Source organism: Pongo abelii, chromosome 14 (assembly GCF_028885655.2).
Source record: "Pongo abelii isolate AG06213 chromosome 14, NHGRI_mPonAbe1-v2.0_pri, whole genome shotgun sequence".
Classification (NCBI taxonomy): Eukaryota; Metazoa; Chordata; class Mammalia; order Primates; family Hominidae; genus Pongo; species Pongo abelii.
Genome location: NC_071999.2, coordinates 70,180,277 through 70,204,926, shown reverse-complemented (window position 1 = coordinate 70,204,926; position 24,650 = coordinate 70,180,277). Strand labels below are relative to the sequence as shown.

The 24,650-nt window shown below is 33.5% G+C and overlaps 1 long non-coding RNA gene and 1 pseudogene across 5 annotated transcripts in view; one reads left to right on the top strand and one right to left on the bottom strand.

Moving 5' to 3' along the window:
• The window catches only part of LOC129049551 (uncharacterized), a 163,842-nt gene that overhangs the window by 49,348 nt on the left and 89,844 nt on the right, over window positions 1-24,650 (bottom strand). For all 5 annotated transcript variants that reach the window (XR_010136703.1, XR_010136704.1, XR_010136702.1 and 2 more), the window contains one exon: window positions 10,524-10,647. This is a non-coding gene — a long non-coding RNA (uncharacterized LOC129049551). The remainder of the gene's footprint in view (window positions 1-10,523; window positions 10,648-24,650) is intronic.
• LOC112128677 (U2 spliceosomal RNA) lies at window positions 17,889-17,985 on the top strand (annotated as a pseudogene).

Sequence of the window (24,650 nt, the reverse complement as noted above, 5' to 3'; positions counted from 1 at the left end):
AACACCTACTATGCTGTAGACAAATGGTACTGTGTTACATATGAAAATAGAGTTAGTGAAGATCACTTGATCGAGTTCATGCAGCATTAAGGGGCAGAATTGGAACATATGTTTTAATGACCTTTTTATAAATTTTTGAGTCATAGTTTCACTCTTTATGTGTTTTACATTTTGTTCAAAATGTAAAATTCATAAAATCTTCACACATAGGCCTTAAAGGCATTAATATTATGAGAAATAATCATTTATATAAATGTTATCACAAACATTTAAAAACACTTTTGTGATTCTTTTTGAATATATCATAGAAATATGTTGCGACGACAAAATATTTTCATTTATGATGAGAAGATCAAATTATCTCTCATTGTTTAGCATTATTCTACCTATACAATGTAATGACATTGTTATCTCTTTGCCTGCCGGTTAAATATTTTAGGATAAACAAAACTTACAAGTGTCCATAATTGCAGTTTTATTCTCTTACCTTTATAGAACAGTAGTATTTCAAACCTGCAAACAACTTTTCTTTGTGACTGATGTCACTACCATTTAGCCCTTCGAGGTTAGCATTTATTGATTTTGCTTTTACTTTGATTGGATCTTACCTACCTCAGTGCTTCAGTAAATTGAAACCTTCTGCAGTTCATGGAAGAAAGCTGAGAGCAAGGCTATGAGAAAATGTACACTGACCTCAATTTGTTTCAGATTATATTGGTAAAATCATTGTCGCTGTGTTACAGAAGTGACCTTGACTGAATTTGTGTAAATTTAATTCATAATATTCTATACAGCTGATGAAAAACTGGCCTTAAGAGGAAGAATTAAAATAATTTTAAAATTAAAAATACCAACACTTGTGCTATTTCATGCAAATATTGCATCATTTGTCACATGCATTAACTTCTGTACTTCCATTAAAGCCGTTCAAACTTCTGTGTGAATATTTACTGTGTTATGGGCAATGTGCTTGTTGTGGGGGTTACAAAAGAAAATATTGTGTGGTCTGCCTCTTACAGAGTTCACAACAGAGTAACGTACCCAACTTACTTAAAAATTATGATATATTACAACAAATGAAAAACATCATGTGAACTGTGGGAGGACAGACTAGAGGGTCATCGTATAAATTTTGGTGTAAACTAGGACTCTTTTATGGGTAAAATGAGAGTCATTATTAATAATTATGCTGCAGCAACAAGAATAAACAGGAATTGCATATTCAAAACTTGGATAATGGGCATGTTAGCTTAGTAGAGGTAGAAGACTTCTCAAAAAAAATTGGAATTTAGCCTTAAATTGGAAGCTATTCAAAGATAGAGAGAATACATGAACAGAAAAGAAATTCAAGGCATATGGCCCAGCATGAGTAGAAGCACTGAACTAAAAGAAAAAAAAAAGGACTTGGGAAACCTGCTGAATAACACAGCAAAAGATCTAGTGTAAAATAAGATTGGATAGAAACAGACAAGATTGTGAAGACGATGTTCTGTTTTGTTAAATAATTTGATATTTATGCTGTCCAGGGACTCAAATGTAATTAGAGCACAGTTAAATTCCCAGACTTTGCTGCTGATTAGAATCACTTGGGAAGCAGGTGCCCAGGTAGCACACTCTACTAATTAAATGACAGTGTTCAGGGGTAGAATCCAGACAATGGTGTGCTAAAGATCTCCAGGTGAATACAATTTGCATCCAAGTTTGGGAACCACCAGTGAAAGCCATATCATAACTTGTTTCAAAGCACCTGGCAACTTTTAAATAAAATATTCAGAACAGTGTCCAACTACGTGGACCTTCTTTATATTTCTCCAAAATGCCAAGCAAGAATTTGAACACATTCACAGTGCCTGTCTATTCTAACTGGAACCTTCTTCAAGAAGATATTTTGTATGAGACTCTCTATAACTTTATTCAGATTTCTGTATGATACGAACTGTTCAAGGAAACATACCATGACCACTAAAACTAATATAGTAACTTATATTCCTTTTTCATCCAATACACAAATGTATGTCTTCTCGTTACTTAGAGCTACCCGATATTATATATGCATTTATTTGTTTAGCTATTTATTTCTGCCCCAAACATTAGACTATGAATAATATATATGTGTTATAATATACATTATGTATATTATATATGGTATAATATATATTATGTATATTTCAGATAGCTTTGCCTAAAGAGTGCTTGGCACAGAATACTCAGTATATACTTGCTAAATGGATAAATCATTGTGAAAATAAGGGAGAGTAATGTAGCCATCCTACGTCTCTGATGCAGTTAGAATGTTCCCATTTTTTGAAAAAAAGAGGCAAACCCCCATCAGTATTAAACTTGAATCCTATCATTTCTCTGTTTTATATTTAAAATTGATGTGAGAAAATAAACTTAATTTTCTTCTTTTTGAGGGATTATGCTAAGTAGAATGGAGCTTTGAAATAATAATCTAGGATCCTTTGCTGAATTTGCTGAATTGGTAGCATGTTGTTTGGTTTTACCAAAAACAAACTGTGCTGGAAGCTACATGACCCACAAAAGGTAACCTCCCCTCTCATGAATCTGGGGTTCTGAACCAATGTGACAATTCTGCCACAATTTTGTAATGAACATTACAGTTTTATTTATCTAAGATTTCCAGATATTGATAATTCAATTTAACTTCCATAGTTGTAAAATAAAAAATTAAAATAATCACATCCAGTTGTTGTCATTTAATATATTTCTCCATTTCTGAGTTTGGATGCTCAGTTTGCTTTGCCTCTACTAATTGGTAAGATTTGACTTCAAGAGGTTTCTTGTACATCTTGTTAGTCCTCTAGGTCAAAAAACTACCCAGTTCCTTCATGCAGCTTCAAATAGTGGTAATATAATTCAGATACAAGTATTTTAATGTGGGTTTATAAAGTATTCTATTGAATATTGTAAGGTACTGACACATGAAGAGTGAGCAAAGTAACATATTTTCCAAAATATTTATATGTGGAAAAATTAGAAATTTTCTGTCGGGCTGAGATGTAAAAGGGGCTCTGAAACAAAGCAAAATTAGACTCAAGCCGAACAATCATGGGCAGAACAGTCACTCTTCACTCTAACAGCAGAATCTGTTAAGAACTGTATCACTAAAATACTTTCAGAGAGCTACTAATACGGCCTTGATGATTGAAGTTCATTTTTACCTTGTATTTTACCATTTCTCTATTTTAATTTTGAAATTTGTGTGACAAAAATGAATACAAATTAGTTGAAATAGAAAATTATTTTAAAAATACATATATTTATCAATGCATGCATGTATATATACACATATGTATTAATATACTATTCATTTAATCAACATCTTTTACCCAAGTCTAAACCTCACATGATAATATTTTTATATACTCTATATGAATAATTTCTTTTTCTGAAACACTTGAACTGCCATCTCTAGAGTCAACCTCTGACAAGCATTATGATCAATGCACTCAGATATCAGTACCCCCAAAAGATAATCAGTTTAGCCATTCTTCCTCTAAGTTTTTTGTGCATACACAGTGAAGTGAAAACAGTCTTTATCCTGCTTCCTCAGGAAGCCCCCACACCGTTTCCATGTTCCCATTTCATTCCTGGAAACCAATTTTTATGGTCTTCATCATACGTGTCAAATTCTGCTAAATATTTGCCAACCCTTTAAATTTAAATTTTATAATAGAGTTCTAGAAGAAAGATTTAATTAGGGAAAAAATGGATACCTTTTCTACTATAGTGAAATCTTGCCAGCCTCATAAAACCCCAAATAATGACTTATTTCTCTTAAAAAATGAGCAACCTGAACTCAATAACTTTTGCAAGAATATGTGACAAAGAATTAGGTTTGTTACTCTTAGGTCTCAAATACCAAATCTCATTTTGTGCTTTTTTTGAGGTGGGGGTGAGGAGATCATTTTATTTAAAAAGTTTAGTCAAAATAAATTAATGTCAAAGTGGGATTGTTGATAAAATAATGACATAATTCTAATTAATTGCTTTAAAAGAGAAAACCTATGGATCTATAAGCCGAATTTAGCAAGAATATTAGTTTTGAAAATCTATTCATTCTTATTCATAGCAATTGCCAATTTTTGAAATATAATTTGCTTCATCCAGTCCGTTATGTAAAGACCTTGGAAGTCATCACTCCTATCTTCCTCACAACAGGAAAAAATATTTAAAAAACAAAAATTACCAACTCTTCCTAAATGCATCAGAGAATTTAGATCACAGGGCAAACTCCTGCCAGAATAACTGGTAAGATGTATAGGCAGATAGATACAGAGAATCATGGTTTACTTGGAGCTGAAGCCCAGAAGTTAAAAGCCCAGAAGCAAAAGCCTGAAGCTGCAGCCAATGCTGGTAAGAACATCTTAAATAGTAATCGACAAATTTCTGGATGCTCAGCATAGACTAGCTTGAGAGTTAGCAATTCTGATGGAGCCCAGTGTTAGGTGAGCCCCTGTACTTTTCGGTTTTATCTGCATAAGCTCTAGCTGACTCATATTGTGAAGATGGGGGACAGAGGAAATTCCCTGGTGCTTCTACCAGGGAGAAGGGGCAGAGTAACTATTCTTAGAGTTACTCAGGCCCAGAGTTCTCTCTTTTCCTTAACAAAGCCTACCCTCAAGGAAAACTACCAAGGCCTAATCCACTGCAGTTTTACCCAAGCCTAACACCTGGGGAAAGGAAAATACCCAAATGCCAGGGCTCTCCTGGCTTTGAGGTGAAAAAAGGTAAACAGTCAACTCAAGCTCATTAAAAGATTGAGACTAATTATAGAACTACACAAAACCCTCCTCTGCCACACACACACATCTTACCATCACATCAATATTGCCCCTTTATAATAAAAGGGCATTACAGCTAAAAATAACTGCAAACCTCAGGTCCTACTTAAAGAATCTTCAGGAAATCTCAAAGACAACTACAAAGACACTAGAGAAAATGTTAGCCTAAAATACCACAGCTACTGCAAACAGCCTAACTACTTACCAGATAAGTATAAAATATCACATTAAAGGACTGTCTACCTCAGTTCTATTTACTTGATAAATCATATCCCGCTTTGAACAAAAAATTGGAAGGTATGCTAAAAGAAAAAATCACAGTCTAAAGAGACAAAGCAAGTATCAAATTCAGGCTCAAATATAAAGATTTTAGAATTATCATACAAGAAATTTAAAAGATATATAATATGCTAAATGTTCTGGAAAAAGTGAACAGCATGCAAGAGCAGACGAGTAATGTAAACAGTGTGAAACTCTAACAAAAAGTAAAAAGGAAGTGCTAAAAATCAAAACATTTTAACAGAAATGAAGAATGGTTTTCATGGCTCTATCAGTAGACTGGACACAGCAGAGGAAAAAACAAAAACAAAAACAAAAAAAACAGTGAGGTAGAATATATGTCAATAGAAACTTCCAAAATGGAAACAGGGAGAGATAAAACAATTTAAAAGATGAAATAAAATATCCGGCAACTGGGGGACAAATACATCCTTTCATGGGCTTATGGGCCATTTGTATATATTGTTTAAAGAAATGTATACGATTCACTGACTATTTTTAATTAATTTTTCTTATATAAATGAAAGGGTTATATTTTATAGATTAAAGTCTATTATCAGTTGTATGTTTTGCAAATATTCTTTGATTATCTGAGTTGTCTTTTCAATCTTGATGGTATATTTTAAAGCAAAAAAGTTTAATTTTGATGAAGTTCAATTTATTCTATTTTTGTGTTGCTTGTTATGGTTTTGTGTATGTTATAGTTATAAAGGCTCTATAAAAATCAAATTTATGAAGATTTACTCCTGTATTTCTTTCTAATAATTTTATAATTTTACTCCTAACAGTTACATATTTCACCATTTTGGCTTAAATTATTTATGTGGTTTGAAGAAGGGCAACAGTTTCATTCTTTTCCATGTGGATATACAATTATCCCATTTATTTTCCCCATCAGATGGTCTTGGTATCCATATGAAAATTCATTTGCTTATAAACACAGGGGTTTATTTAGGATCACTCCATTCTATTTTATTGAGCTGTGTCTATCATTATGGAAGTGTCACAATGTCTTGTAGCTTTTTAGTAGTTTTGAATTCAGAAAAGATAAGTCGTCTAACTTTTTTCTTTCTTTTATAAATTGGTTTGGCTATTTTGGGACTCATGCGTATTAATTTTAAAATCGACTTGTCAATTTCTTCAGGAAAACACAGCTAGAATTTTGATAGGTGGCAAGCACCTATAACCCCAGTTACTCGAGAGGCTGAGGCAGGAGAATCACTAGAACCCGGGAGGCAGAGGTTGCAGTGAGCCAAGATTGCAGCATTGCACTCCAGCCTGGGTGACAAGAGCAAAACTCTGTCTCAAAAAAAAAAGGGGGGGCTAACATTGATGTTTCCTTAGGCACTGCCACAAAATACATTAAATAAATCTCTCTAGAGAAAGGAACCCATGATGTGTTTACAGGAGCAACCAACGGTTGGTTTGCAGGCATCCTAAACGGTGAATGGCGAGCTTGGGTTTTCCAAGAGTTTCTAATCTTTATATTACTTCTAGTAGGTTTCTAAGATATTATGACTTGTGTTACCAGGGTAACAATAAAAATGAGTACTTCTTAAAATCAGGCTACTTTACAGTGCACTATGGTCTTTGATTGCTATCACACTCCAAACAAGGACTATGACCATTTAGACCCTAATACTATTAAACTGCCTATATTTTCTTAACCTTAATTCATTTAATTTGGTTTGCTTTGTTTCATAGGAACTCTTATTAAGGAGTATACAATGGCATTTTGATGTGATCTTATTGATAGTCATAACAACAGTCCCCCTCATGTGGTTTATTCTGTCAAGTCTTAAGTGCTCCAGATGCAGTCATCCATTGAGAGTGGAATGGCCTCAAGAAAATAATGAATCTTCAATAAATGGGTCAGCAAGAACATAAAGAATCATTCAGCTGGTACAGAGCTGTGACTTGTGAATTCCACGTTGACATCAAAGAAGACTTGTGAAGCTCCATACTGAAACTAAAGGAGACTTGTAAATTCCACCCTGAGAACAAATAAGTCTTTATGATGGTGACAAAAAGTGGCATCAATGCCTAAAGTTTTGGCCAATCTCTCTAAATTGAGAAGCTGCCAAAAAGAAGGGAATTCTTAAAGTAAACTAAATATGGCCTGAGAAGGACTCTGTACTTCTATATTTGAGTCCTTGTGGATGAACTGTAACCTAACTTAATAGGCAGACAAGATTGAAAACCTAACTTAGGAGCATGTACCTGTAACAATACCTGAGTTTCGGCAATTCCCAGCAGCCATACTTCAATCACTCATACAGTAGTCTCAATTACATGTTATAATCGCAACTCTTAGAAATTTTTAATTTTGGTGAAAAACCTGGTAAGTTATTTTAATTATGTACTAGGAGTGGAGCTTAGGACACCAGACAGAAGTGCAGATAAGGTTTGACTCTTTCCAGCATACCCCTAGGCCTTACCTAGCTGTAAAGCAGACAAGTTGAACGATTTTCAAAAGCAAATAAGCAGTTTATGACTTTAAAATATTGAGCAGACCTAATACCTGACCTGCCTAATTTAGACCAAATGTCTTCATTAATAATCTTTAAAGCTGTTTTTATTTCCCAAAGATTTGTAAAGTCACATTATCTAAAAGGCATTAGGTTTCATTTTTCTTTTAAAATATTTGATTTAAGTACTTATTTTTCTTAAAGTCAATTAATTAGAGCTCTTTTACATAAACATCACACACACAATACATATAACTACACAGACAGATAGAAGAATAACCAGTACTTATAAGATCTTTCATTTGCCAGTTTTAAAGTTGCTTAATTGGATTACTGGCTTTAGGGTGGAGTTCTTCAAGTAACAGGGCCAGGAAAACATGCAGTTTCTAGGGCCTAATAAGCAGGCACAGCTGGAAGACAAAAACAGATCTCCAAAACTTAGGATCTCATTTTTATATCACATGCTGGAGCCCCCAAAAGAGAAAAATGCTACAGGACAAGATAGTGCAATGCCTTTACTGTGCACTTTATTGCATGCCAACCCTAAACCAATTTGCCCATTTTGCAATTAGCCCATCCCTCATGGAAGTTTTATCTCTCAGTGGGACATGAGGACATTTCCATGCTTTCTAGGTGGCCAAGAGCATGCTTCCCTGATCCAAAGGTGCAAAGAGCTAAGTATTCCCTTATAACTGCCATTAGCCAGTCCTAACAGTCTATTGCCTACCTAGTTATTACACACCAAAGCTCTCTCATAGTGTGAAGTAATTTCTCATACCCCCAAACTAAAAACCATCAGATAACAAAACAGAACAGAGCCTTAGGTTTTGAGAGGAACTTATTCACTTTCAATTCCTGGAGTTTCATGAGCAAAACAGAGTTTTTTTCTCAAATCTTGGTCTGTGGTGCCTCCTCTGTTTTTCCCAAAGACTCCCAGGCTATTAAAAGTTATCTTAGGGCTGCTCATGTGTGCATTAAGAGTGGCAAGACAAAATGGAGAAAAATAATTCAGTCAACAAGAAGAAATAAAAACCTTTTTCCCTGAAAAACAAGGTCCAAAAAGAGAAAAAAACGTGAAGGCCTTTTAAATATACCTATAGCTTGGATATCCACTTTTAATTAAGCTGACTTTTAACCATAATGCTCTCTAAAAAAATGTCCTTTAAAATTTTTTATTATGATACTTTTGCCAGGCCAAACAGCCAATATTTTGGGCTTTTAAACTTCACCAAATGTAACCTAATAAGTGAAACCAACAAGCCTCGACTAAGGTTATGAAGTAACTATGAGTTTATGAGGTATTTTCAAAGAGGTGGTAAGCAGATTTTACAAAATCTGGAGTCTTTCAAGGTAGCTCAAGGTAGGGAAAATTTAAGAAGGGAAACAAGAAGTTGTTCATGGAGGCGAAGAGAAGAAACAAATGGAAAAAGTCACAAAGATATTAACCAGGAAGTACTCATTCCCTAAGCCAAGATTGAACCAGGCTTTATAATGATAAAATGACATTTATAATGATAAAATGACAAAACCTTAGCTGGTAAGCTACAGCATTTGGGCAGTTTCCATTGCTTTTCCCAGAAGGAGTCGAGTCTAGAGTAGTCAATTTTGAACTTGCAATGGCTTTTAACTACTCAACATAATTTTTAGAGCTAACTGTAACATGAACCCCAAAATTCCTGTTCCCTAGATGGTGGAGACCAAAAGAAAGTACCACCACATGGTTACAAGTTCAAGCTCCCAAGGACAAAAATCAAGATAGAGACCTCATCCAGTTTTTTGTTTGTGTTGGGGACCTGCAGCAAAGTTTGTAACTGACCAGCTTGCTGGGCTGTCTTGAACAGCAAGCTTATGGGGTCCTAAGCCCATGTTCTATCCTAAGGTACCCCTCTTCGTGACAGAATGACACAGAAAGACAAATTCATAGCACAAAATACACTAGATTCAGTACAGCTTAAGACTAGCCTCATGAATCCTTTTCTCCTTAATTAAACCTTTGCAAGAGATAGTGATTTTTATCATTCCCACAACCAGTTTGCACAGAGAGAGAGAGAGAGAGAATAGCATTGCCTGAGGTAGGATGGGGAAAGCAAGAAGCTCGGGGAGGCCAGAGAATGATTCACCCATTGCAGGGATATTGAATCAAAAATTCAGGTGACCACTCTTCAGTCATGAAGGGACTTTCAAGCAGTCCCATCAGCTCTCCAGCTTGTCCTTCAAGAAGAAAAATGTTTCCTGTATCCCATGACCCTGTGCATGCCTAATCCCATCACCCATTTCCATCAGCAAAAAGTACAAGACAGATTTTTTCTTAATCAATTAGTCACTTAAGCTTTCTATTTGCCTTTTGTAAAGTCTTTAAATAAAAATACTGAAATTTTTTTAGAAACTTCCACACATCAATAGGCATCCCTAGATGAGACTAATTTGGGAGCCCTCATTTTTAAATGTACATCAGTGTGTTGTTGTTCATTCAGAATGTTCCACTGCAAGTTACCTTTAGTAAGATTTTGCCATTTCTGTAAGACTTTGCTACTTCTGGGGCCTAACATTTATGCACATATAAGCCAGAAAGAACTCAGTTCTTCAGAAATTAAAGATCCCATTTTTATCTAAGGTAGTGTCTTTGCTCTTGGGTTTCCTTTCCCTTGCCAATGATTTTTTTCCTACCTAAGCATACAAGAAAAATGAAACAAAGGGGTAGAAAACAAAATTCCCTGAGAATTTCCAAAAGCCAAATTTTACAATTCTTGCAATATTACCATTTACTCCCAATTTCTGTCTGACCCAGTTAGATGTAAGAGACCTCTAACTGGATCCAACCCAATTAATTACCAAATCTAATCCAATTCTGGACCCAGTCCAGTTTCTGTCACAACTTCTAAACCCAGTGTGGAAAAGAAATTTGCTCAAAGAAACTCAGAGAGCTCAAAGCACAAATCCATGGAGTTTCAGACTCCTAGAGAAAACTTACCACAATCCCCAGCTGCCCTGAAAGATCAGCAGACACAAGTGAGTCCAGCAGGTATCTTGTTTGGTTACTCAGTGTTCCTGGGGGTTGTTAGAACCTCTACTTTGGATCCCACTTCTGACATCATCTAATGAAGGAAAAATTTCAGCAGAATTAAATTTAAAGGAGTTTAATTGAGCAATGAACAATAAATGAATTGAGTTGACCCCAAAATCATAAAAGATGCAGAGAGAGACTCAAGGGATGCCTTATGGTCACAAGTTTATAGACAAAAAAAGAAGTGATGTACAAAAATAAAAAGTGAGGTCCAGAAACAGCTGAATTGATTACAGCTCAGATTTTACCTTATCTGGACACAGTTTGAACATTCAGCAGTATATGACTGGTTGAAGTATGGCTGCTGGGACTGACCAAGTCTCAGTTATTGTTACAGGCACATACTCCTAAGTTAGGTTTTCAATCTTGTCTACCTATTAAGCTAGGTTATGGTTTGTCCACAAGGACTGAAGTATAGAAGTACACATTCCTTCTCAGGTAATATTTACTTCACTTTAATATATATTTAAAAATTTCAAAGAAATCAGAAAAAATATTTTTAGACATAATAAGTAATTATAATAAAGGCATAGGATACATGTGTAATATACAATGCCAATTGCTTTTGAGGAGTTGGAAACTGAAATAAAAGATACAGCACAGTTTTTGTTATCTCTAAAAAGAGGAAAGAGAACAAGAAGGTGAAAGAGAAGGAGATGGAAGAAGAGAAGGAGGAAGAAATGTAACAAAATATTTACAGGATGTATATGGGGAAATCTACACAACTGTAATACAATAAATCAAAGCTCTAAATAAATGGAGATATATCATGCTCATGAATTTAAAGACTAAATATTGTTTAAGATGTCCTTCTCCCCAATTGCATCTATACATGCAATTCAATCTCAACAAAGATATCAGCAATTTACTTTGTGTATATCAACAAACTATTTTAAAGTTTATACAAAGAAACAAAGGACTCTAAATGACCAACATAATTTTGAAGAAAAATAACAAAGTCAGAGAAGTGATACTACATGACTGACCAGTAAGACTTCAAGACTTACTATTCAGCTATAGTAATAAACACAGAGTTGTCTTAACAAAAGTATACACAAAAAGACTAATGGAATAGAAAAATGAGCCCAAAATGACACCCACACTAGAACAGTCAACTCATATTTGCCAGAGGAGAAATGGAAATCTGAGAATTGGTCCTGAAAAAATTAAATGTTCACATGCAAAAAAAAAAAAAGAATATAAACACAGATCTTATATCTTTTGTAAAAACTAACTCAAAATAGATTATAAACCTAAATGTAAATGCAAATCTCTCAACTTTCTTAAAGATAGAATGTGAGAAAATCTATGTAACCTTAGGTTTCATAATGAGTGTTTAGATATAACACAAAAGCAAGATCCATAAAAAAAATAGACAAGTTGGACTTCACTAAAATTGTAAACACTTCTGCTCTGTGAAAGATAGTGTTAAGGGAATGAAAATACAAGTCACAACTGAGATAAAATATTTGCAAAACACATGTCTGATAAAGTAGTCATATCTAAAATATACAACAACCTAATTAAAAAGTGGACAAAAAATACAAAATGATAAAATGCCTAGGAACACATCTGACAAAACAGGTGAAATATTGCTATCAGGAGAACTACAAAACAGTGATGAAAGAAAGCATAGATGTCACAAATGAAAAAAAAAAATTCAAGCTGATGGATTAAAAGAATAGACGTAGTTAGAATGTTCATATTATCCAAAGCAATCTATAGTAATGTTATTCCTATCAAATTACCAACATTTTTACATAATTAGAAAAAAAACTATTTTGAAATTTATATGGAACCGAAAAAGAGCCCAAATAGCCAAAAACAATTCTAAGCAAAAAGAACAAAGCCAGAGGCATTATACTACCTGACTTCCAACTATATTACAAAATGACAGTTACCAAAACAGCATGGTATTGGTACAAAAATAGACAATGTAGATCAATGGAATGGAATAGAGAACCAAGAAATAAAGCCACACACCTTCAACCAACTTATCTTCCACAAAGTTGACAAAAATTAGCAATGGAGAAAGGACTTCCTATTCAATAAATGGTGCTGGTAAAGTTGGTTAACCATATGCAAAAGAATGAAACTGCACCACTACCTATCACCATATGAAAAAATTAACTCAAGATGGATCAAAGCCATAAATTTAAGACTTCAAACTGTAAAAATCCTAAAATAAAACCTAGGAAATACCCTTTTGGACAAAGAATGCATGACTTAGTCCACGAAAGAAAGCTCAACAAAAATAAAAATTGACAAGTGGGGCCTCATTAAATTAAGGAGTTTCTGCAAAGCAAAAGAAACTAACAACAGCATAAACAGACAACCTACAGAATGGAAGAAAATATTTGCAAACTATACTTTCAACAAAGGTCTATTATCCAGAGTCTATAAGGAACTTAAGCAAATCAACAGCAGCAACAACAACACAAAAGTGAGCAAAGGACATGAACAAACACTTCTCAAAAGAAGACATACAAGCAACCAATAAACATTTAAAAACATGCTCAACATCACTAATCATCACAGGAATGCAAATCAAAACTATGATTAGATATTATCTAACATAAGTCAGAACAGCTAGTATTAAAAACAAAACAAGAGCAGATGTTGGCAAGGGTACAGAGAAATAGAAACACACATTTAATGTTAATATGAACTTTATATATGAGCTTCAATATGAACTTTAACATAGAACTACCGCTCAACCCAGCAATCCCATTACTTGGTATATACCCACATGAAAACAAGCCATTCTACCAAAAAGATACCTGTATTTATATGTTTATTGCAGCACTATTCACAATAGCAAAGACATGGAATCAATCCAGGTGCCCATCAATGATGGGTTGGAGAAAGAAAGTGTGGTACATATACACCATGGAATACTACACAACTATAAAAAAAAATAACAAAATCACATCCTTCGCAGCAACATGGACACAGCTGGAGGGCATTATTTCAAACAAATTAACACAAAAACAGAAAGCCAAATAGAAAATATTCTCACTTATAAGTGGGAGATAAACCTTGGGTATACACAGACACAAAGACAGGAACAATAGATTCTAGGGACTCCAAGAACAGGAAGAGAGGGAAGGGCTGGAAAACTTCTGTTGGGTGCTTCCGTACACCATCTGGGTGGCAGGATCGATAGAAGCGCAAATCTCAGCATCACAAAAAATATCCTTTTAACAAACCTGCACATGTAGCCCCTGAATCTAAAGTAAAAACTCCACATAAATTAAAAATAAAAACAAAAAAGTAGGTAAAAGATCTGAAGAGACACCTCAACAGAGAAGATATATAGATGGCAAATAAGGATTAAATAAAATGCTCACCATCTTATGATATAAGAGGATTACAAATTAAAAACAACAAAAGTTTACCTTTACATACATGTTAGAATAGCTAAAATCCAAAACACTGACAGAACAAAAAGCTGGTGAAGATGTGGAGCTTCAGGAACACTTATTCATTGCTGGTGGGAATGTAAAATGCTACAGCCACTTTGGAAGACTTGTGGCAATTTCTTTAAAAAATAAACGTAATTTTACCATATGATCTAGAATCTATGCTCCTGGGTGCATACCCAAGTGAGTTGAAAACTTATATTTATACAAAAACTTACACACAAATACTTGTAGCAATTTATTTATATATAATTGCCAATTATCAGAGTGACCAAGATGTCCATCATGTCAATAAACTGTGATACATTCAAATAGTAAAACATTATTTAATAACAAAAAGAAATAAACTACTAAGCCACTTAAATCAATATTGATAAGTGAAAGAAGCCAGTCTGGAAAGGCTATTTACTGTAGGATTCCCGATATATGCATTCTGGGAAAAGCACAACTATACTAACTGTAAAAAGTTCAATGGTTGTTCTGGGTTCATTGACAAAGTAGAAGCGATGAGTAGAGGTGCATGGAATTTTACAAGACAGTGAAACTATTCTGAATGATATATTCATGGTGTAGATATAGCATTATGCATTTGAAAAAACTCAGATCACTCTACAACATAAAAACTAAACCCGGCCGGGCGTGGTGGCTCACGCCTATAATCCCAGAACTTTGAGAGGCTGAGGCCAGCAGATCACGAGTTCAGGAGATCAAGATCATCCTGGCTAACATGGTGAAACCCCATCTCTACTAAAAATACAAAAAATTAGCCTGGTGTGGTGGTGGCATGCATCTGTAGTCCCAGCTACTCAGGAGGCTGAGGCAGGAGAATCTCTTGAACCCGGGAGGCAGAGATTGCAGTGAGCTGAGATCGCACCACTGCACTGCAGCCTGGGTCACAAAGGAAGACTCTGTCTCAAAAAAAAAAAAAAAAAAAAAAGTAAACCCTAATGTAAGCCACAGAATTAGTTATTAATATGTGTTAATATTGGCTTATCAATTGTGACAAATGTACCACATCAGAACAAGATGTAAATGATATGGGAAGTGTTGGGTAGAGAAGGAGTGTAAGGGAAATTCTCTCACTGTCTGATAAATATTTTATTATATCTAAAATTTTTCTAAGAAATAAAGTCTATTATTTTTTAAAATTGCTTCCATATGCTTATGTCTATAGTTGCAATATAAAGAAAGAAAAATAATAATAAATAAAACACGGACTTCTATTATGTTTGTTATGACTACATGTATTAAAAGCCAAATTGTTGCAGTACCTTGTAATTTTAAACTCAGTGGTTATTATTTATATCATATTATTGCTGCCAAGACAATGAATTTTTTATTATGATTTTTATTCATTTTTATAATTTACCTACCATTTTGTTAAAATAACTTTATTGGGCACAGTGAGGAAAGGAATACAGTTATCTATAACTTTACTCCAAATCTTAGTTAAGAAAATAAAGGTATTTTTAATAGACTGAATGCTTGTGTCCCCTTAAAAACTCCTATGATAAAACCTAACCCCTGAGAGAGATGGTATTAGGAGGTGAGGACTTTGGAGGTCCCATTCAGGAGGGTTCCTCTCTCACAACCTAGCTGTGAGAGTGGAGCCCTTGTAAATGGAAAAAAGATCAGAATTCTTCCCTTCTACCATGTGAGGACAAAGCTAGAAGGGGCCATGTACAAACCAGAAGACGGACATTCACCAGACACTGAATCTGCCAGTGCCTCAATCTTAAACCTCTCAGATGCCATAAATGTGAAAAAATAAATTTTTGTTGTTTATAAGATCCCCAGTCGATGGTACTTTGCTCTAGCATGCTTAATGAATGAGACAGAAATAAAAATTAATGAACAGTATGTTCCATGGAAGCAGTGATCTTTTATCTTCCACATGTTAACCAAAAGAAAAAATAAGATATTGATAGAATAATTCAAGTCCATGATATTTTATTTTTTCTATTTTTGGTTTCTCCCCTTATTCTGAATTCAGTAATATCAATTCCCTTAATAAATGATTAAGAAGTACTAAAATTTGTTTAGTGTTGGTTACAGGAATATTTTAATAAGTAACAATGAAATTTATGCATCAAGAAGAGAGAAAGTGAATAAGAATTAGAAACAATGGCAAAAATGGTAGTGTTTGAAAGTAGAGACAAAAGGTTTTTAATAAATTTTTCTGAAAACATATGGTTGGAGAGCCTTTGGAAATTGCCATAAAATAAAGAGGATACAAAATGAAGTTTATAGCTTATTGAAGCACTTACCAGCAGGACAAACATTGTTTACATGTAAATACAAATTTATTCACTATTAAGCAAAATGCCTTGCCTTAAAAAATGTTTTTGTACCTGTCAAAGAATTTTGTGGATATAGCTGCAGCCATTATTGCATATAACATTCAATGGCTTTATTGCAAATTTTTCTTTTTTAACGTATACACTTATTTATAAATAAAACTGAGAACAAACAGTATGAGGAAAAGTTTTTTTTATTGCATATTCTAATTACTCCATGACAAAGGATTTTTGTTTGTCGTTAGTCTCAAAATCTTCACTGTACTTTGGTTATCTTTGACCTTTTACATAAGATGGGGCTTTTGTATCTCAAATCATGTTCATCAACGAAAATCAGATTGTATCTTACTGAAAGGAATATGATGGATGGACTATGACAAGGGCAGCCAAATATGACACATTAGCTTCATACTATTAAATGCCTTTGTACATGAAAACAAAATAATACAGTTGGTTTTAAAGGCTTGGGGAAAATAAATTTATAATCTATAACAAAGCCAAAGCTCCATTTGGTTTATCAAGCAATTATAATACTTATAAGCAAACAGATTGCAATTTCTCTAAGTATATGAGACTGTCATTATAATACACAGTTAACCTTTGAATGCGAACTTAGTGGCACCAAAAGACTGTGCAACATTTAACTTTTGACTCCCAGAAAACTTAACTAGTAATAACTACTTTTGCCTGTAAGTAACAAAAAACCAATAATTAGCACATATTTTGTATATTATAGGAAATATATACTTTTTTTTTTTTTAAGTTCTAGGATACATGTGCAGAACGTGCAGGTTTGTTACATAGGTATGCATGTGGCATGGTGGTTTGCTGCACCCATCAACCCATCATCTAGGTATTAAGCCCTGAATGCATGAGGTATTTGTCCTAATGCTCTCCTTCCCCTTGCCCCCTGACCCATTGACAGGCCCCAGTGTGTGATGTTCCCCTCCCTGTGTCCATGTGTTCTCACTGCTCAACTTCCACTTATAAGTGAGAACATGCGATGTTTGGTTTTCTGCTCTTGTGTTAGTTTGCAGCTTCATCCATGTCCCTGTGAAGAACATGAACTCATTCTTTTTTATGACTGCATAGTATTCCACGGTGTATATGTGTTACATTTTTTTTAATCCAGTCTATCACTGATGGGCATTTGGGTTGGTTCCAAGTCTTTGCTATTGTAAATAGTGCTGCAATAAACATATGTGTGCATGTGTTTTTATAACAGAATGATTTATAATCCTTTGGATATATACCCAGTAATGGGATTGCTGGGTCAAATGGTATTTCTAGTTCTAGATCCCTAAGGAATCATGGCACTGTCTTCCACAATGGTTGAACTAATTTACACTCCCACCAACAGTGTAATAGTGTTCCTGTTTTTCCACAGCCTCACCAGCAACTGTCATTTCCTGACTTTTTAATAATTGCCATTCTAACTGGCGTGAGATGGTATCTCATTGTGGTTTTGATTTGCATTTCTCTAATGACCATTGATGATGTTTTTTTCATGTGTTTGTTGACCACATAAATGTCTTCTTTTGAGAAGTGTCTGTTCATATCCTTTGTCTTTTGGCTAAGATCAAGTGTAGTATCTGTTCTTATCAGTTTAGTATACTGAATTCTTAGAATTAAATAAGCTAGAGAAAATAAAATGTTATTAAGATAGTCATAAGATAGAACACACTTATCATTTATTAAGTGGAAGTGGATTATCATAAAAGTCTTAATTTTAGAGTAGTTGCTGGAGTAGGAGAAATAGTAGGGGTTGGTCTTGCTGTCTTAGGGGTGGCAGATGCAGAAGAGGTGGAGGAGTTGAAAGGGGAGTTAGGAGAGGCAGGAACACTTGGTAGAACTTTCAAGGAAAAAAATCTGCAAATTAAGTCAGAACTCATACATTCCAACGTATATCATTCAACAGTCAGCTGTATTTAATATGAGTTCTATTTTTTAAAAAATAGACTAAAATTAAATTAGATAACAATAATTAAAAGAAAATAATTTCAACCATAATGAAAATTCATTAGAGTATTTTTAATTAAATATATGCTGAGATAAAACTACTCACTCATAGTTAATTCGTTTTAAAGAATATTACCTGTTTCTGGCCTTATTATAAAATATATGTTTTATTTCATGAGCTGCATGCTAAACTTAATATTTTGTAGAAATTATTTTAAAAATTAAAGGAAATCAAAAACAGATATTTAAGAAGTGGTATTACATAATTCAAATACTTCAGAAAACTAAAGTTTGAAAATTGCTCTACTTGCAAGATTTTCTTTGAAACATATATTTATCAGTTATATTCTATAACTTGATCCTAGAATTGTCTTTTTCTTCATTCTCCTCCGTGCCTTAAATACTCTGCATATTTCAAAGATATTGGAATGTGGACAGAGCTTAATCATAATTGTTCCTAACTCCATAATATATCAAATAAAGAATCCTACAGAAAGTGACCGACTTGTTCATAAATAGTTATCCATTGTTTATTCCAAAATGCATTGTTTAAAATGAAAACACTAAATTGTATCTAATCTCTTCATTATACAAAGAAGTCATTGGAACTTAAGTTGTAAAAAACTAAGACACTGATATTTGTATTAAGTATATGAACCATCATATAGTATTCCTAGGGTTAAAGTGTACACTGAAAGTACAAGTGTACACTGAAAGTGATGCACAAAGATGCACACTGTATACGTGTATATACATACACGTATATAGTGAAAATGTATAATTAAAAACATCTGGCACCTATGACTAATCAGTCTTTAGTGATTTTTAGAAATGTAAGAAATGTATGTGCAATAACATACATATTGTTAGATTCTGATTAAAGGCATAAAGGTACCATGAAATGGAAAACAATGCACCTTTATAATAATCCAAAGGAGGTACATCTATATTCTTATGCTGTGCTGAATAAAATGAAAGACAAAGCCATTAAATCCATATCGTAATGATATTTTTATTTTCTCCTTTGTAGGAAATTACTATAATATATTCACCCTGCTGACTTTTCAGAAATTCTGTCTATAATATAATAATAATAATGATGATTCTACAGTTTTATAGATTATTTGTCTTCCAGTATGCTCTGTGTTTATGTGTATATTGCCTCATTTATTCTAACAACGTTCCTGTAAAGAAAATGAGGTCAGGCATTATCTTCTTCATTTGCTGGTGATGTAAAGGGAGCAAAGTGAAGCTAAAAGATTCGCAGGGTAAGTTGCAAAAGTGAGTTTAGAATCTAGGTACAAGTTATCAGTATTTATACTTTTTTTTTTTTTTTTTTTTTTTTGAGACAGAGTCTCGTTCTTTCGTCCAGGCTGGAGTGCAGTGGCGTTATCTTGGCTCACTGCAAGCTCCGCCTCCCGGGTTCACGCCATTCTCCTGCCTCAGCCTCCCAAGTAGCTGGGACTACAGGCGCCCGCCACCACGCTCAGCTAATTTTTGTATTTTTAGTAGAGACGGGGTTTCACCGTGTTAGCCAGGGTGGTCTGGATCTCTTGACCTCGTGATCCACCAGGCGTGAGCTACCGTGCCAGGCCTATTATGCTTTTTAAATAATTAGTCACCCTTTTTTCATATTCTCTCTCAATAGCGTTGCCAAATCCAGAAAATTAAATCCAGGTGTTAAAACCCACAAAATAGGGGCCGAGCATGGTGGCTCATGCCTCTAATCCCAGCACTTTGGGAGGTCGAGGTGGGTGGATCACCTGAGGTTCGGAATTCGAGACCACTGGATGCCTTTAATCAAAATCTAACAATATGTATGTTATTGCACATACATTTCTTACATTTCTAAAAATCACTTAAGACTGATTAGTCATAGGTGCCAGATTTTTTTAATTATACATTTTCACTATATATATATACACATGTATACAGTGTACATCTTTGTGCATCAGTTTTTCAGTGTACACTTTAACCCTAAGAATACTATATGATGGTTCATATACTTAATACAAATATCAGTGTCTTAGTTTTTTACAACTTAAGTTTCAATGACTTCTTTGTATAATGAAGAGATTAGATACAATTTAGTGTTTTCATTTTAAGCAATACATTTTGGAAAAAACATGGAGAAACCTCATCTCTACTAAAAATACAAAATTAGCTGGGCGTGTTGTTGCATGCCTGTAATCCCAGCTACTGGGGAGGCTGAGGCATTAGAATCTCTTGAACCTGGGAGGCAGAGGTTGCTGTGAGCCGAGATTGCGCCACTGCACTCCAGCCTGGGCAACAAGAGCAAAACTCGGTCAAAAAAAAAAAAAAACAAACCACAAAATATTGTTGAAAGAAATAAAATATCTAAAGAAATCAAGATATTCCATAATCATAAATCATTCTAAAATTCCTATGTAAATACAAATACATACACAAAATAATTTTGAAAAAGAATAAATAATTTGGAAGACACCAATTCCCTATTTCAAAATTTACTATACAACTACACCAATAATGACAATGTGGTATGGTATAAGAAAAGACACACAGATAGGTCAAGATTTCCAGAAATTAATTCATACATTTATGGTCATTTGACTTTTTAACAAAGAAGCCAAAATAATTTACTGAATATTTTCAATAACTAGTGCTGGGACACCTAGATAACTGTATGCAAAAGCATCGCTTGGATTCCAAACTCATATCAGCCACAAAAAATTACCAAAATTGTTGACAGATATAAATGTAAGAGCCAAAACTATAAGAATCTTATTGACTTGGTTTAGCCAATGGTTTCTTAGATATGACACCAAAAGCACAAATGACACAAGAAAAAAAGGTGAATTATATCCAAATTTAAAATGTTTGTATTATGAAGACAGGATCAAAAAAGCAAAAAAGACAACAGGCAGAATGGGAGAAAATATTTGCAAATTATGTATTTAATAAGGAAATGTATCCATCATATATAAAGAACTCTTTATATATTATATAAATTATATATTATTTATAGAAAGAACTTTTCTAGGGTGATGATAGTGTTATACACCTGTAGAGATATGGTTATAAGAGTAAATGTATTCAAAACTTAAATATATATTTACTATTTGTGCATGACATTTTATGAAAACTTTACATCAAATTAAAGAAAACAGTAATAAATACTGAACTTTGACTAATGCTATCATAAAGATGTACTGGAGGAAATACACAAAGATTCACAATTCATTTTGAAATGCATCAAAAATTAACAAAGTTGATAGATGAATAGAAGACAAATTGATATACATGTGATTAAACAAATGTAGTAAATTTTATTCATAGAATCTAGATAATGGATGTATTAGTGTTCACTGTAAAATTTTTCATAATAAAAATCATATCTAGAAAGACATTAACAAGAGTTTAAGAGTAGGTCTTCTCAGTGTTACTCTTAACCCTTTTTACTAATATTGGAATATAAACAAAAATATTGTTTGTGGAGATTTGGAGAGAGATAAAGCATGTTTTATTATTTTATAACCTAACTTTATAAATGTAGTTATGTTATTTATTTATGTTTTCTTTTTTTTTTTTTTTTTTTTTGAGACAGGGTCTCACTCCATCAGCCAGGTTGAAGTGCAGTGGTGCAACCAGAGCTCACTGCAGCCTCAATTTCCCTGGGCTCAAGCAATCCGCTTTCCTCAGCCTCCCAAGTAGCTGGGACTACAGGTGCATGCCACCATACCTGGCTAATTTTTGTATTATTTTGTAGAGATGGGGATTCACTGTGTTGCCCAGCTGGTCTTGAACTGCTGGACTCTCAAGCAATCCTCCAGACTCAACCTCCCAAAGTGCTGGGATTACAGTGATGAGCCACATGCCTGGCCTCCTCTAAGTAAGTTATTTTACTTTTGAATCGGGTGATGATACTTCTGAGCTTTTTCAGGCCATTCTGTTTAGTCCTATTAGTCTACTGTATTCATGAATAATGTTATTTTTATATGTAAAATAAAATATAAGTTTTTATTATAATTTGAGATTTTCTAAAGTTAGAGATTAACATTACATAAGTGCTAGGTATCCACCTAGTCTTAAAACTAATATTTGCAATTAATTGGCATTCTCTAAAATTTCAAATATTGCAGAATTCTCTACTTCATCAATTTTATGTTAAAATATTGTGTATTATTTTTAATTGATTGTATTCAAAATTTATTTAAGATATAATGCTCTGAAACACTGACATAACCAATTTAGTACTGAATTAGTATTTACTTAATAGTTAAAGCAGTGTAAATAAAACAGTTTGTAATGACACATACTTTTGCAACAGACAAATGAAAACTTGTTATTATTAAAGTGAATTATTGTACATATACATGTGTATATGCATATGTATACACACACAGTGTGGGTTGAACTAAGTCTCCTGGAAAGATTTGTTGAAATCCTGTCCACAGTAATTGTGAATGTGATGTTATTTGGAAACAGGGACTTCGTAGTAATGAGTTCATTTAAGATGGGTATCTCATATTAGATCAGTGTGGGCTGTTTACTGGATATTACTTAATCATATCATGATCTTGTATCATATCGTCTCTCCTCTTAAGGAGAGACACAGAAACATAGGGGAGAATGCTATGTGAAGACAGAGGCAGAGATTGAAAAGTGTGTTGACAAGACAAGGAACACCAAAGATTGTCAGCAGCCACCAGAAGCTGAGAGAGTGGCATGGGACAGATTCTTCCTCAGAAACTTAAGAAGAAACCAACCTTAGTGATTCCTTGATTTCCGACATCTAGCTTTCAGAACTGTCCTAAGTATGATAAAAGAAAATCTTCAGCCGAATTAAATTTAAAAGCATTTAGTTGAGCAATGAACCATTCGCGAATGGGGCAGCCTCTCGAGCCAGAGTATGTTCAGAGACTCCAGCACAGCCACATGGTGGAAGAGGATTTATGAACAAAAAAAGGAAAGTGAAGTACAGAAAACGGAAGTGAGGTACAGAAACAGCCAGATTGGTTACAGCTTGCTGTATGGCTTATTTGAACACTGTTTGAACAGTTGGCTACATTTGATTGGTCAAAACTCAGTGATTGGCACAAGTATAGGCTATGGTCTGTTTACATCTTCACTTGTTATAGTTCACAATGTACAGAGAAACCTTTAGGCCAAACTTAAAATATGTAAGGAGGCAGCTTTAGGCTAACCTTGATTTTTACCACTACCAAGTATGTAGTAATTTGTTTATGGCAGTCCTAACACACACAAACGTATGTGCATGCATACATACATGTACATATGAATGTATATACATAGACATGGTTATGATTATAAACAATATAAATAATTATGCATGTATGGATATACATAGGTGCATATACATATGCATATATGATTATAAAAATTTAATTCATTTAAATGCAAATCATGCCGGAAGGAAAATTTATCCGTAAATAGAAACATGTATATTATCCAATCAAATATCCTTCAAATGCACACCTCATGGCATAATTCTCAAATCAAACATAAAATCAACTGAAAAGATCTTTTTCTAAATATGTTTACATTAAAATGTTCTAAATATTTGAAATAGAAAAAAACTATATATAATCAAGACCAAAAATAAACTTTCACAAAGACAATTTTTAAAGCCCATTATTACATATGAACCCTGAAAGCATTTTGGCATGGTGTACAACAGATTTTCAGTAGTTTCATCCCTGAAAGATGCTAAAAAGTGATCCAACTAGAAAAGAATAAAAGAGCAAATATATTAGTATTAACACTAATGTATTTATGACTTTGATACTATTTGTCTAAAATTACAAAGTACATTATGTTAAAGAAAATATCTGACATACAGTACAAACAAGAAATAGTTATTCATTGATTAAATTATGAAATTAAAAATAATTCAACTCAATATATTTATATTAAAGTTATTAATCGTTATCATGAAGACAAAGAAGAAAATATAATATGGTGATATTTTTGTAATGATATTATAGTACATAAAATATATTCCGTAGATTTATGTAGAAAATATAATTTTAAAGCCACCTTAATATTAAGCCTACTGAAATTTTAGGCTTTTTTTTTTTTTTCAAAATAGCTGTCATTTTAAGCTAATATAAAAAAACATTTTTTTCAATAAAGATTTTATTTTATATTAAATATGTATACATTTTGTTTTCATAGAATATCTTATAAATATATATGGAAGTGTAGAACACTAAATGGTAAATTTGATTATTTCACTTTCAAGAAAGATTGAATTTCTTAATATGCTTTCTTAATATAATTACATCATATCTTACAGACACTTATACATGATATTTTCAAACACGCACTGTTGATGGCACCTCTCCCTCTCTCTC